Raw genomic sequence first — 12,784 nt, 5'->3', positions numbered from 1 at the left:
AATCATCTAAGGGCATCTTATTTTATGATCTAAAAACTTGTAAATGATATACAACTGCAAGAATATTGCCACCATGAGGGTATAGGGCACAGAGCTTTAATTGTAGCATAACATTTTCATTCTTTTTTTAAAGCAAAAGCTGAAGCAAATTTGACAAAATGTTAACATCTGTTAAATTTGGATGGTGGATGCATGAGTATCTGTTATATTATTTTTTGTACCTTATGTATTCTTGAAAATGTTCATGATTAACAAAAAACAGGGTAGAGGAAGAAAGAGAAAAAAGTCTTGAAGTGGTAGCTGATGGCTTTCATTAGAATTTTATTGGTATTGTCAAATGCCATTTTTTTAATTATAGAAATTGTATGTGAATATATTCATATTGTAAAAGCTGTCCAACCATACAAAAAATAAAGAATAAAAATTTCTCTTTCACTCTTCTTCAATATTTTTTTCCTCTTTGTTAACCACTGCTAAATGTTAATGTGTATGTATATATCCAGATCTTTTTCTATACATTTATAGAAAGAAGGGGAAGGAGGTTGAGAGGCAGAGATAAAGAATACACAGTTTCTAGATATAGATATAGATTTATAGATCTTTTCTATCTATCTGTCTTATGTGGGGCCACATCACTCATATAACATGCTTTTTAACACAACTTATAGGACTGTCTTTACATGTCAATTTATAAGTATCCATCTCTTTCTTTTTACCTTGTCGTAATATTTCATAATATAGATGTACCATAATTTGCTTACTAAGATTACTGTATATTTAGGTTGATTTCAGTGTTTTGCCATCACAAGCATTGCGGGAATGAACAACTTCATGTTCATTTGTAAGGATTTCTACAGGGAAGATTCCTAAAAATAGAATTTCTGGACCAAAGGGTAAGCATATTTCTAATCGTGATACAGAGCAAGACTGCTCCCTTCAAACAATGTATGAGCTACCCATTCCTCTGGACCCTCACTGATGCTATATGCAATCGATCTTTCAAAGTGTTGCCATTTTTATCAAAACTGACTGTAGGAACACTCCACAGACATGCTCACATGTATGTGAACTGATGAAATGTCTAGTGCAGTGTAAATGAGAAAATGCTGAAAAAACATCCCCGTCAATAAGAAACATTTAAATATTTAAATGTGACATATCTGCACAATGAAATTCTATAACAGCTTTAAAAAAATAATGAAGATGCTATCTAGGGACTTATTGGGTAGCTATTAGAAGGGAGAAGACAGAGCAATGTGCAGAGCAATATAGACAGTGGCTGAACATCTGTTCATAAAGTGGTGGTAGTAAATACACATATTTCCCCAGGTGTAAGGATCTCAGGAAAATTACACAGGATACTGGTAACATTTGTTGCACTAGGGGAAAAGATACTAGATGTCTGGGGAAAAAAACAAGAAAGGGGACTTTAACTGTACATTTTTACACCTTTTTCCACTTTTATCTTTGAATGCTTTAAGTGTACTACCTACTCAAATAATGTATACAATTTGAATTAAAATATTAAAAATTTAGCAAACGATTTATGACAAGTACACTTGCTGTTTTACGGTGAAGTCTCCTAATTACTAATGAAATTGAGCTTATTTGTATCTTTACTAGCCATCCATACTTGCTTTCCTGCAAACTTCCTGCTTATATCTCTTTCACATTTTGCTGTTGACTCATTTTCCCCCCTATTGATTTGTAGTTCTTTATGTATGGAGGACTTTTAAAAATAATTATATTGGAGTATATTTTACATACCATAAAATTCACCCATTTTAAGTATGTAATTCAATGACGTTAAGCAAATTTATAAAGTTGTGCAGCCATTACCATATATCAAGGATATTAATCTATTGTTACAGAGTTCTTTGTTTGGTGCCTCTTGATTACATAATCCTTTGCAAGTGTAAGTAGAGGAAATGTTTTCTCCCAATCTGATATTTATCTCCTAGACTCTAATACGAGTATTTTAAAATTTATCTAGTTAAATTTGAATACAGAGACAAAAACATGGAGAAAATACCAGTCATACTGGGTCTCAAAGAAAGAAAGGCCTCATTATCCAAGCAGACCATATGAAATATATTTGATTTTGTCATTAATTTCATTTATAAAAAATAAATTTAAACTGTGGGTATCTGAGAATATGTATCACTACCAAAGCAATTAATGTAGTTAAATATAGTTCTTGAAAGGAGCTACTTTTGAAAACTTATAAAATATACCATACAAGGTAATGTTTAACACAGTTTAAGAATAATTTTTAAAAACCACCATATTCCTAAAACAGTACCTTGAAGCTATCTGTGAAAAAGGAGATTTTCAATCAGAAGGCCAACAGCCCCTCCCCCGCCACCTCCAATGCAGGAGCCCCCGGGAGGGTTGATGCTTTCTGCTTTCAATAACAGCTCTGAATCTCCTGTCAACTGCACAAACCTCAGAATTTTAAAAATGACCAAGGCTAACATTAGTCAACATTATTGACTTTTTTTTTTTTTTATAAAGCCCCATAGTGAGCACTTTATAATTAGTGTCTCATTTAATTCTCACAGCAATGGTGACATGGTACTGGCATAGTTATTGTGGATTTGCAGATAGTGAACCTGAGACTCAAAAAGTGAGTAGCTTCCCCAAGATCACACAGCTGGGAGGTTGTAAGGATTTGCACCCAGGTCTGTTAGTCTTCAGAGTCCCACTTTTGTAGTCACTGAATTCTACTGTATCCCAAGACAGAAGGGCTATTAGGTAATTCTTTAAAAATGGGTACCTCATATTCTAGATAACTTTCTTTTCTCAGATGTACATGTACACCATTTCTCAGCAATCAACAGTATGTATGTGTGTCTTCTTTTTTACTTTTTCCATAATAAATATTTTTAGATTGCCCAAATAACTCAAAATGCAACTATCTTACTATTTTTTAGAACTTCCTCCTGCCAAATGGATTTTTTTTTCAAGATTTTATTTATTTATTCATGAGAGACAGAGAGAGAGAGAGAGAGAGGCAGAGGCACAGGCAGAAGCCGGCTCCACGCAGGGAGCCCAATGCGGGACTCGATCCCGAGACTCCAGTACCACGCCCTGGGCCGAAGGCAGGAGCTAAACCACTGAGCCACCCACGGATCCCCTAAGTGGATTTTTTTCAAAGCAGCTTTTACCTTTTGGGTCCAGCTGGATTTTTTTTTTTTTTTTTTTTTTTTTTACGTTTTAAAACCATGGGCAAATGACAAAAGTTTCGCCTGCTGCCCGACTCTCCCTCCCTGTGAAATCAGAGGCAAGTATTTACACTGCTTTCCTACAGGCAAGCAAATACAGATAAAATCTCTTTGTTGACATACCATTTTGGTAATGATAATTTTCTTACCTGAATTTTCATCTTCGAAGTTCTAAAGGGAACTAGAAAATAATTCTATTCAATAAAAAATGTTTGCATAGTTCTTCTTGTTAAGACTCCTCTGGAGATAAGTGTAAGCCTAAATTGGATTTAAAAAGTAACCTTCACTTAAAGAGATCTCTTTCTAAGAGCACCCAAAATTACAAGTCATGTGAAAGAGTGCTGAAAACACCATCTTTCCTTGAACCCAGAGTTTGTCTATTTTTTGAGTTATACATCTGTTCTGAATAATTTCTTCTAATCTGTGTACTCTACTACCATGGCAGCTAACGAGGTGGTGAAGTAGATTTGAATTGGGCAGTGCAAGCATCAATAAGTAGCTTGTATCTAGTTTAGAGAATAAAAATGAGTAGATTCAGATGCACTGGTAATTTGTCTTAAATGCAAATTGCCCTCACAGGGTTGCCAGATAAAATGAATGCCAGCTACTGCATGGGAGTTATGCTTTATTTTAGTATTCATGAAGCGATCAATAGCTGACACACTCATTGATCTTTTAGAATAGAAAGTTTCCCAAAAGCATGCTTGAAAACATAAACATGTTACCAAACTAGTTTAAAGGATAATTTTCCAGAAAATCCAGCAATTTACACTTCTGTGGTAAAAATTACTACTTTTTAAAAAAGATTTTATTTATTTTTTCGTGAGAGACACAGAGAGTGGCAGAGGCACAGGCAGAGGGAGAAGCAGGCTCTAAGCAGGGAGCCCAATGTGGGACTCAATCCTGGGACTCCAGGATCACGACCTGAGCCGAAGGCAGACGCTCAACTGCTGAGCCACCCAGGCACCCTAAAAATTACTATTTGAGTTGCTCTCTGTGCCAAGCCCTTTGATATATATCTGTTATCAACTGCAGAGCAGGTATTATTATCCATATCTTAGAGATGAGGACACAGTCCCAGGGAGAGAGGCTGCATTGACCAAAAGCACACAGCTGATCACTAGCTGCTGAACTGTAGCTATTTGGCATCAATCCTGGGCTGTTTTAACTCCCACCAGGTTTATTAACTCATTTTCAAGGTTCAGCAGTGACTTCTTGGACTTCACAAATTTTGTGTTCGTTTAGGTCTTCATCTCTCTGGCAAGGAACCAAACTCTTTCAATAATTTCATTTCAGGGCATTTGCCATCAAGCTAAAAAATGACTCTTTCTTCAAAAAGAAAAAAAAAAAGACTCTCCTTCAAGATGTATACTGATGTATCTACTCATCACCACCACCATGCCGATTTGCAGATCTTGGCTGCGTTCAGTTTCTGGATGCAGAAGAGGTACTTCAGATCTTGCATTATAGTTTATAGAATGGGGATGGAAATTATGCAGGACATGTGCCATCTCCCCACCTCTATCAGCCAAAAAAGACATTAATAATTTATCATGTGTGGTAGCCTTCTCCAGAGGGTTCAGGATTGGCCTCAGAATCCTTCCCAATCTGGCATTCTAGGCAAACCAATTAATCAAAATCGGCAAGTGAGATGAAATCCATCTGCCATCACTGATATAAGAAAAGCCTCTTTAAGCTTACAAGTTGCAGAAATCCTTCTTAATTAGTAAAATGTCTGAGATACCAAAAATTATCCCAAAATAATAACTTCTAAGTATATGCATCTGGAATTCAGATTGTTTTATGTAAATCAAAATGTAACCTATAATCATCAATAATTTGTAATTAAACCAGAGCACTGGCTATATAGGCATTGATGTCTACTTTAAATGTAATCATAGAAGCACCTGGTGCTACTTCTCAAAAACCTGAGGTCTCTAGGTACCCACATTCCTTGTCTGCTTTTATTGGGTCTTTGGTATATCAAATGTAATTCCCAATCAACTAATCAAAGAAGCTGTAAAAATCATCTGACTAGGAACCCAAGGAGATTTAATTTTGTCCTCTCTTGTTCAAAGTACATTTTTAAATGTTTATTCATTCATGTAACAAATACTTACTGAGTGCCAACTCTTCCAGCCAGTGGTTGGTGCTGGGGATGCCAACCAGACCATGCCAGAAGGAATCTCTGTCCTCTCAAGAGTTGTGCTCCCCAAGGCAGCGGCCCCACTGTGGGCAATTCAGCTGTGGGTGGGTGGTGTGAAGGGAGGAGGCTTATAAACCTCTAGTCTCACTGTTGTAGATGCTGCTCCAAATGGTTTCCAAAGCTTCCTGATATCTCTTTTTGAACCACATGGAGCATTTAACAGCCAACCTGATCTATCTCAAGAAACACACTCACACACACACCCTAAACACAAGTATGGTCTCTCAGGACCTGGGAAAAGCTGCTTTTTTTCATGGAGAGCTCCAATATAATTCCTTGAAATAATTATTCACAATAAATTAAGAGTTACGGATCCATATCCAAATTTTTGAAGAATCTTTCCTTTCCCTAATTTCTCCATTTTATTTTAAAGAAAAAGAAATGAAATTAGGGGAAATGAGCATTATGATAAAGGTAGAAGTTAGAGACATAAATGCTGTATATTCATTCCCAAATATAAAATGTGAATTCTCCTTTTGGACTCTCCCGTGCATTTTGGCATAGTTTTATGACTTGGGTATTTGAAATAGTTGCATATTCAAGCTATGAATTTTCTTCAAAATTAACATAGCACTAGAATGCGATCCTTACTAGAGTCCAAACTCCATAGAGATAGGAATTGTCCCCATCTCAGGCACCCAGCACTGTGACTGGCTCAGAGTAGATACTTGATAAATTATTAAGGAATGAATAAATGAGTAAGCAGACAGCTGGTTAGGAGTCTAGTGAATTGTAATTACTGAATTCTATTTTCTGTATTTATCATTTCCATTTTGCCTTTATATCTTTTTAAAAAGTTTTTATTTAGGGCAGCCCAGGTGGCTCAGCAGTTTAGTGCCACCTTCAGCCCAGGGCCTGATCCTGGAGTCCCGGGATCAAGTCCCACATTGGCCTCCCTGCATGGAGCCTGCTTCTCCCTCTGCCTGTATCTCTACCTTTCTCTGTCTCTCATGAATAAATAAATAAAAGTTTTTATTTAATTTAAATTCAAGTTAGTTAACATACACTATGATATTAGTTTCAGGTGTACAATATATCTGATTTTAAAATTATATTGCACCAATGCTAGCTAAAATACTGCATGCATAACTATTTCTGTGGGCATTACTGAGCTTAGGAAATTTCCTTCTTGACATATTCTAGTGCTTTGATCTGGAAAAAAAAATAAAACAAAACAAAACACCTTATGTTTAGCTTTGAAGGGTGCTACCCCTGAAAATAAATTTCAACAGATTGGTTTTACACTTTAGATCTACAATAAATAAAAGATTCAGTTTACAAGATATAGTCTAATCAAGAAGAATATGATGGAACAGTGTATTTTTTTTTACCAAACCCTGGATACTAGCCCTAAAGGCAAACAGATTTTGGCCACCTCTCTCCCAGCATATTAACCCTCAGAGCAAAAAACTGCTGAGGAGGGAATTATACCAAACTCGGGGGCCCATCCATTTTCATTCACAGTCTCCGCGTAAGAAAGGGACCACATAGACATCTGGTGTTATTGCCCGATGACCATTCTAGGTGGAAGGAAACCTTCAACGTAGGTCCAAGAGGGAGCCCAAACCAGATTCTGACCCATGCATCCTTCTTTCCAAGTGGTAGACTGGCAGTATAAGAGAATTTAGAGAGTTATAACCCTGGGATCTATCAGTCCAGCAAAGACACTTCTTCCTAAATGTAAGTCAGAGAAAAAGTATGTCCTTCCTCGAGGAGCCTTTGAGGCCTGGGTTGGGGTGTGCAGCAGTAGCAGCAGTGGCAGCAAAAGCCAACAGGACCGGCAACTCAGCTCAAGCCATCTCTCTTCCAACTGCAGATAGACATATCAAGTCTTGGCTTTGGCAGCATGAATGAGTGACATAAAGAACAGGTATATGTGGGCACTCTGATATCTTTTCCAACTGCAAAGGTTTCATTAGGAGACAATGCCAGGTCTCTGGTTCTGAAAGGAGCAACACATTCTGGATCAAGCAGCATCCTGTGATGTGGCTTGGGAGTCCTCAAGCCTCTTTGTCACAAGGAGCTGTCTTATGCATTTGTTTAGCATCTCTGGCCTCTACCCATTAGATGCCAGTAGCACCCTCTGCCCCTTGTGACAACCAAAAAAATGTCTCCAAACATTCTTAAATGTCCCCTGTAGGGAAAGACTGTCCCTGACTCAAAATCACTGATCAAAGATGTAGGAGAAAAGTTAGAAGCAAATAATGTACCAGAAGCCAAAGACTTGCAAAGTAATTAACCATAATAAATACCTAAAAGATATTGAGTAAAATAAGGACTGAGGGGACCAGTGTTTGGGCCACTAGAAAGTCATTGGTGAACTAACAGAGAGCAGTTCCAGTGGATAATTGAGGATGGACATCAGTCTAGCTGCATGTCCATACAAGAAATACATAGTAGGGGGACTTAGGTGACTCAGTCGGTTAAGCACTCATGATTTCACCTCAGGTCATGATCTCAGGGTCATGTGGTCAAGTCCCATATGCAGCTCCACACTGAGTACGAAGCCTACTTAAGATTCTCTCTCTTCCTCTTCGTCTGCCTTTGTCCTCCTCACTCTCTCTCTAAGAAAGAAAGAAAGAAAGAAAGAAAGAAAGAAAGAAAGAAAGAAAGAAAGAAAGAAAGAAGAAAGAAAGAAAGAAAGAAAGAAAGAAAGAAAGAAAGAAAAAAGGAAAGAAAGAAAAAAGGAAAGAAGAGAAAAGAAAAATTACATAATAAAGGAAATTCAAGAGTTAAAAGGGTGTTTGTTGAACTAGGTGATCCTTTTAAGGTTTCTTCCAACTCTGAAATTGTGTGATTCCAGATGACCTCCTAGGATGCTCTTTTGAGATCCCTCAAGCCCTGATCTGCTGATGGCTATTTTGTTTGCATGCAAAATCAGTGATGTCTCTGCTTGCCCTACTCATGTCACATGAAATAAAAATCCAAAGAACCACCAATTACAATGTGGTTTGGCCCCAATGCATGTTGAAAACTAAAATATGTTTGGTGTTTTTTTGTCATCACACAACCAACAGTTAAGCAATAAAAATTTGCCAGGCAGTTGTGGTTTAGAGACAGACTGAGTTGATAAGTGAATCTGAAGGTGTCAGGCTTAAGCTTGGTCTGAGAAAAAAAAAAAAAAAAAGTGGGGTTGAAGTCAACTCAAGGCCTGCTAGAAGCATTTGTGCATCATCCAACCACCCCAGACTTCATCCCAGGTTTGGCTCATAAGAAAGAGAGTCCTGTTCACAGATCAGACCAGCAGTGGCTGGCATGTGCAGAGTACCATGGGAAACCTACATGGTGAATAGCCTACACAATTGCCAGCACTTCTCTCTAGTTTTTGAACAATCAAACTAACTTCTATGTGAGTAAAAAAGAAATGAAAAGCCAAGATCAGGTTTTCCAACTAAATCAGAAAGAAAGTATAGCAGATAAGTTGTTTTTGTCTTTTTGTTTATGTGTGTTAATGTTGAATTGAGAAATAAGACATAAGGGCAGCCCGGGTAGCTCAGGGGTTTAGTGCCGCCTTCAGCCCAGAGTGTGATCCTAGAGACCCAGGACTGAGTCCCATGTCGGGCTCCCTGCATGAAGCCTGCTTCCCCCTCTGCCTGTGTCTCTGCCTCTCTCTCTCTCTCTCTCTCTCTTTTCTCTTTGTGTGTCTCTTGTGAATAAATAAATAAAATCTTTAAAAAAGAGAGAGAGAAATAAGACATAAAACAAAAATTTTAGTCCTGGTTTAATTACTAACAAAAGGTAGGCCACTTCCCACAGGGAGTTTAAACTAGATGCTAAGCAAGACACCTTTTGCTTCTCTAGTCAAGTAGGGGGTTCATGGCATGTCTTTCCACTGTTGAGGTTCTTCTTACACTTTAGAGTCATAGTATGGTTGTGTTTAATTAGATGTCTTCCCACCAGACTGTCTGTTCCTCCAGAGAAGGCACCAAGCCTCTCTTGTGCACCACTGAGTCCCCATTACCCTGCAGTGCTTGATAAATATCTATTAGAAGCATATCAAATGCCAGCTCCAGATGACTCTAAGAGGCAGCATTAAGAAAGAAAAGTATAAATCTTTAAAAAATGAGCCAAGATCAGAGCCTTTCCCTTCCCTTTGGTTCCTCAGGTATTTATAAAAGTTCAGCGATGGTGTATAGTAAGTGGCAACATCCTAAGATATTTCCAAACCTCTGGCATGGATACTCCTGCCAAAATGTCTTATAACTTCTAGATAAACTAAAACTTTGGAAACTATATTCTAAGTCAGCTATTTTGAAAGAAAAAAAAAATCCAATACTACCAAACCTGTTATTTATGTTTTTGGCCTTCCCTGAGGAGATTAATTTGCCTCAAGAGAAATAAGCAGACTGTGTGGTTAGAAGAACAAAAAATAAAATATCTTGAGATAAAATATTTTTTTCATGAATTTTCCTGTAGGGTAGATCACTAGGACTGAAATTTCTAGACACTGAGTTCCAGAGTTGCCCCCAAGGATACTGATCAGCCTCCCTTAAAATTTCCCTGGTTCAAGTTAGCTGGAAGAATACTTATCCAGAACGTATGGAAAAGAAGAGACATGAAGAGAGCAGAGGAAAAAAAATCAAAGCCAAACAAACATGAGGCTTTATTGAAAAGCCAAAAGAACAAGTGGATGGATGCTACATTCAGGAGGTACCCCATTCTCTCCCAAGTCTGGCCCTTTCCTTGGCCTGGAAACCAGAATGATAAAAATAAAAGTGGTAAATGTTCAACAGGAAAAATATTGCCTAGGGAGAATTAACAAGAAATGAGGACTAAGGAGTCACAGGGGCCCAAGAAGAAAGTCTAAACCTAAATAAAGACACAGGCTCTGTTATCAGATAGAATTGGTTTAAATCCCATATTTGCTACTGGCTGGCTCTAGACAATTTCCTCAAACTCTCTGAATCTCTTTTTACTCACCTATGGAATAGAGATTATAAATGTCCTTATAGTGGAATTATTAAGTGGATTGAATGAGATTAGTCATGTAAAGCACTTAGCCCAGGACCTGGTGCATAGCAAATGGTCACTAAGTGTTACCTATTATTTTAATTATTTTAATATCATTATGATTTGTATATCAAAGTAGGTGAGTAAGAGATATGAGTGACAAAGAAGAAAGAAGGAAGAACTATGGTAGGGATATGAAAACGATCCAAATGTTGTGGAGATTTCGACCTAAGTGTTAGTTACATGGCTTTGCTAGGAAGTTCATTAGAACATATTTTTCATGGAGTGACATCAGCAAAATGGCAGAGTTGACAACTCCAAATATCAGTCTCTTCATGGAAACATCAAAAAATAAGCAGAATCTCTTAGAACCAACTTTGTCAGAACTCTGAAAAAACAGTCAACAGTTTATAGCAACCAAGCAAACACTGAATCAAGAAAAAAATCAACTTAAAAACAGTGGAAAACCTTGTGTTGTTTTTATTTGCTCCTGCCCCCTCCTTCCCTGGCTCATTGTTGGTTCTGAAGATGGCAGCGCATATTCGCAGTGTGGGATCTGGGTACTTGGCTCTGGAGGAAGCAAAGCAGATCTTATTAGCAAATTATTGTCTTTTTTTTCTTTTCTTTTCTTTTCTTTTCTTTTCTTTTCTTTTCTTTTCTTTTCTTTTCTTTCTTTTCTTTCTTTTCTTTCTTTCATCTTCTTCTCACTTTTTCTCCCATTCAAGAAAATCTCTGTCACTGGATGAACATAAGCTAAAGGAATAGACTTTGGTCAGCATGTACAACAAGTAATATCTTTGTAAAAATACTTTGGAAAAATCAGTAAACAAACAGATGATGGCAGCCTTCAACAATCAAGAATCTGGGGAGTGGGGGGAATCTGATTTCTAGAGTTATCATATTATAACTTTCAAATGTTCAGCTTTCAACAAAAAACCCACAAGGCATACAAAAGAAAAAAAAAACAGGAAAGAAGGGTCCATTTATTTATTTATTTATTTAAAGATTTTATTTATTTATTCATGAGACAGAGAGAGAGAGAAGCAGGCTCCATGCAGGGAGCCCGATGTGGGACTCGATCCCTGGTCTCCAGGATCACACCCCGGGCCAAAGGCAAGCACTAAACCACTGAGCCACCCAGGGATCCCCAAGAAGGGTCCATTTATTTATTTATTTATTTATTTATTTATTTATTTTTAAGAAGGGTCCATTTAAAGGAAAAAATAAATACATTCACAGAAACCATCCCTGAGGAAGCATAGGTTTTGGACTTACTAGACAAAAACTGCAAATCAACTAAACTTAATAGACATACACAGAACATTCCAACAATGTCAGAATACACATTCTTCTTGAGTACTTTTGGAACATTCTCCAGAATAGATCACCTGTTAGACTACAAAACAAAACTCAATAAACAGTATTAAAATCATACAAAGTATCTTTTCTGACCTCAATGGAATGAAGCAAGAAATCAAAAACAATGAAAACTGAAAATTCACAAATATGTAGAAATATACTATTATACAGCCAATGGGTCAAAGATGAAATCAAAATGGAAATTAGAAAATACTTGAGACCAATGAAAATGAAAATACAAGATACTTATGGAATGTAGTCAAGGTAGTGAGCAGAAGGAAATTTTATAGCAGTAAATGCCTATATTAAAAGAGAGGAAAGATGTCAAGTCATAATCTAACTTTACACCTTAAGAAATCATAAAAAGAGAAAACCAAACCTAAAGCAAGCATAAAAAAGGAAATAATAAAGGTTAGAGGAGAAATAAATGAAATAGAGAATTTAAAAAATAGAATCAACAAAAGTTGGTTCTTTGAAAAGATCAACAAAATTGACAGACTGTAGCTAGACTGACAAAGACAAAAAGATAGAAGATGCAAATAACTAAATCAGAAATGAAAATGGGGACATTACTACTGAGCTTATAGGAAAAAAAGGATTATAAGAGAATATTATGAACAACTGTGAACAAACAAACCTATGTGAAATGGACAAATTCCTAGAAATACACAAGAAGAGATAGAAAACTTCAACAAACCTGTAAGAGGTGAAGAGAATGAATGAATAATCAAAAACCTCTGTACCGAAAAAGAAACAGTTCAGGACCAGATGCCTTCATGGGTGAATTCAACAAAACATTTTTTAAAAGACTTTAATTTTTTATTCATGAGAGACACACAGAGAGAGGCAGAAACATAGGCAGAGGCAGAAGCAGGCTGCCCACGGGGAGCCCAATGTGGGACTCAGTCCCAGGACCCCAGGATCACCACCTAAACTAAAGGCAGATGCTCAACCACTGAGTCACCCAGGTGCCCTCAACAAAACATTTATTTATTTTTTAATTTTTATTTATTTATGATAGTCACAGAGAGAGAGAGAGAGAGAG

This window comes from Canis lupus, chromosome 19 (genome assembly GCF_048164855.1).
Source record: "Canis lupus baileyi chromosome 19, mCanLup2.hap1, whole genome shotgun sequence".
NCBI lineage: Eukaryota > Metazoa > Chordata > Mammalia > Carnivora > Canidae > Canis > Canis lupus.
The sequence above is the reverse complement of the archived record's forward strand: the minus strand, read 5'-3'. Positions refer to the sequence as shown.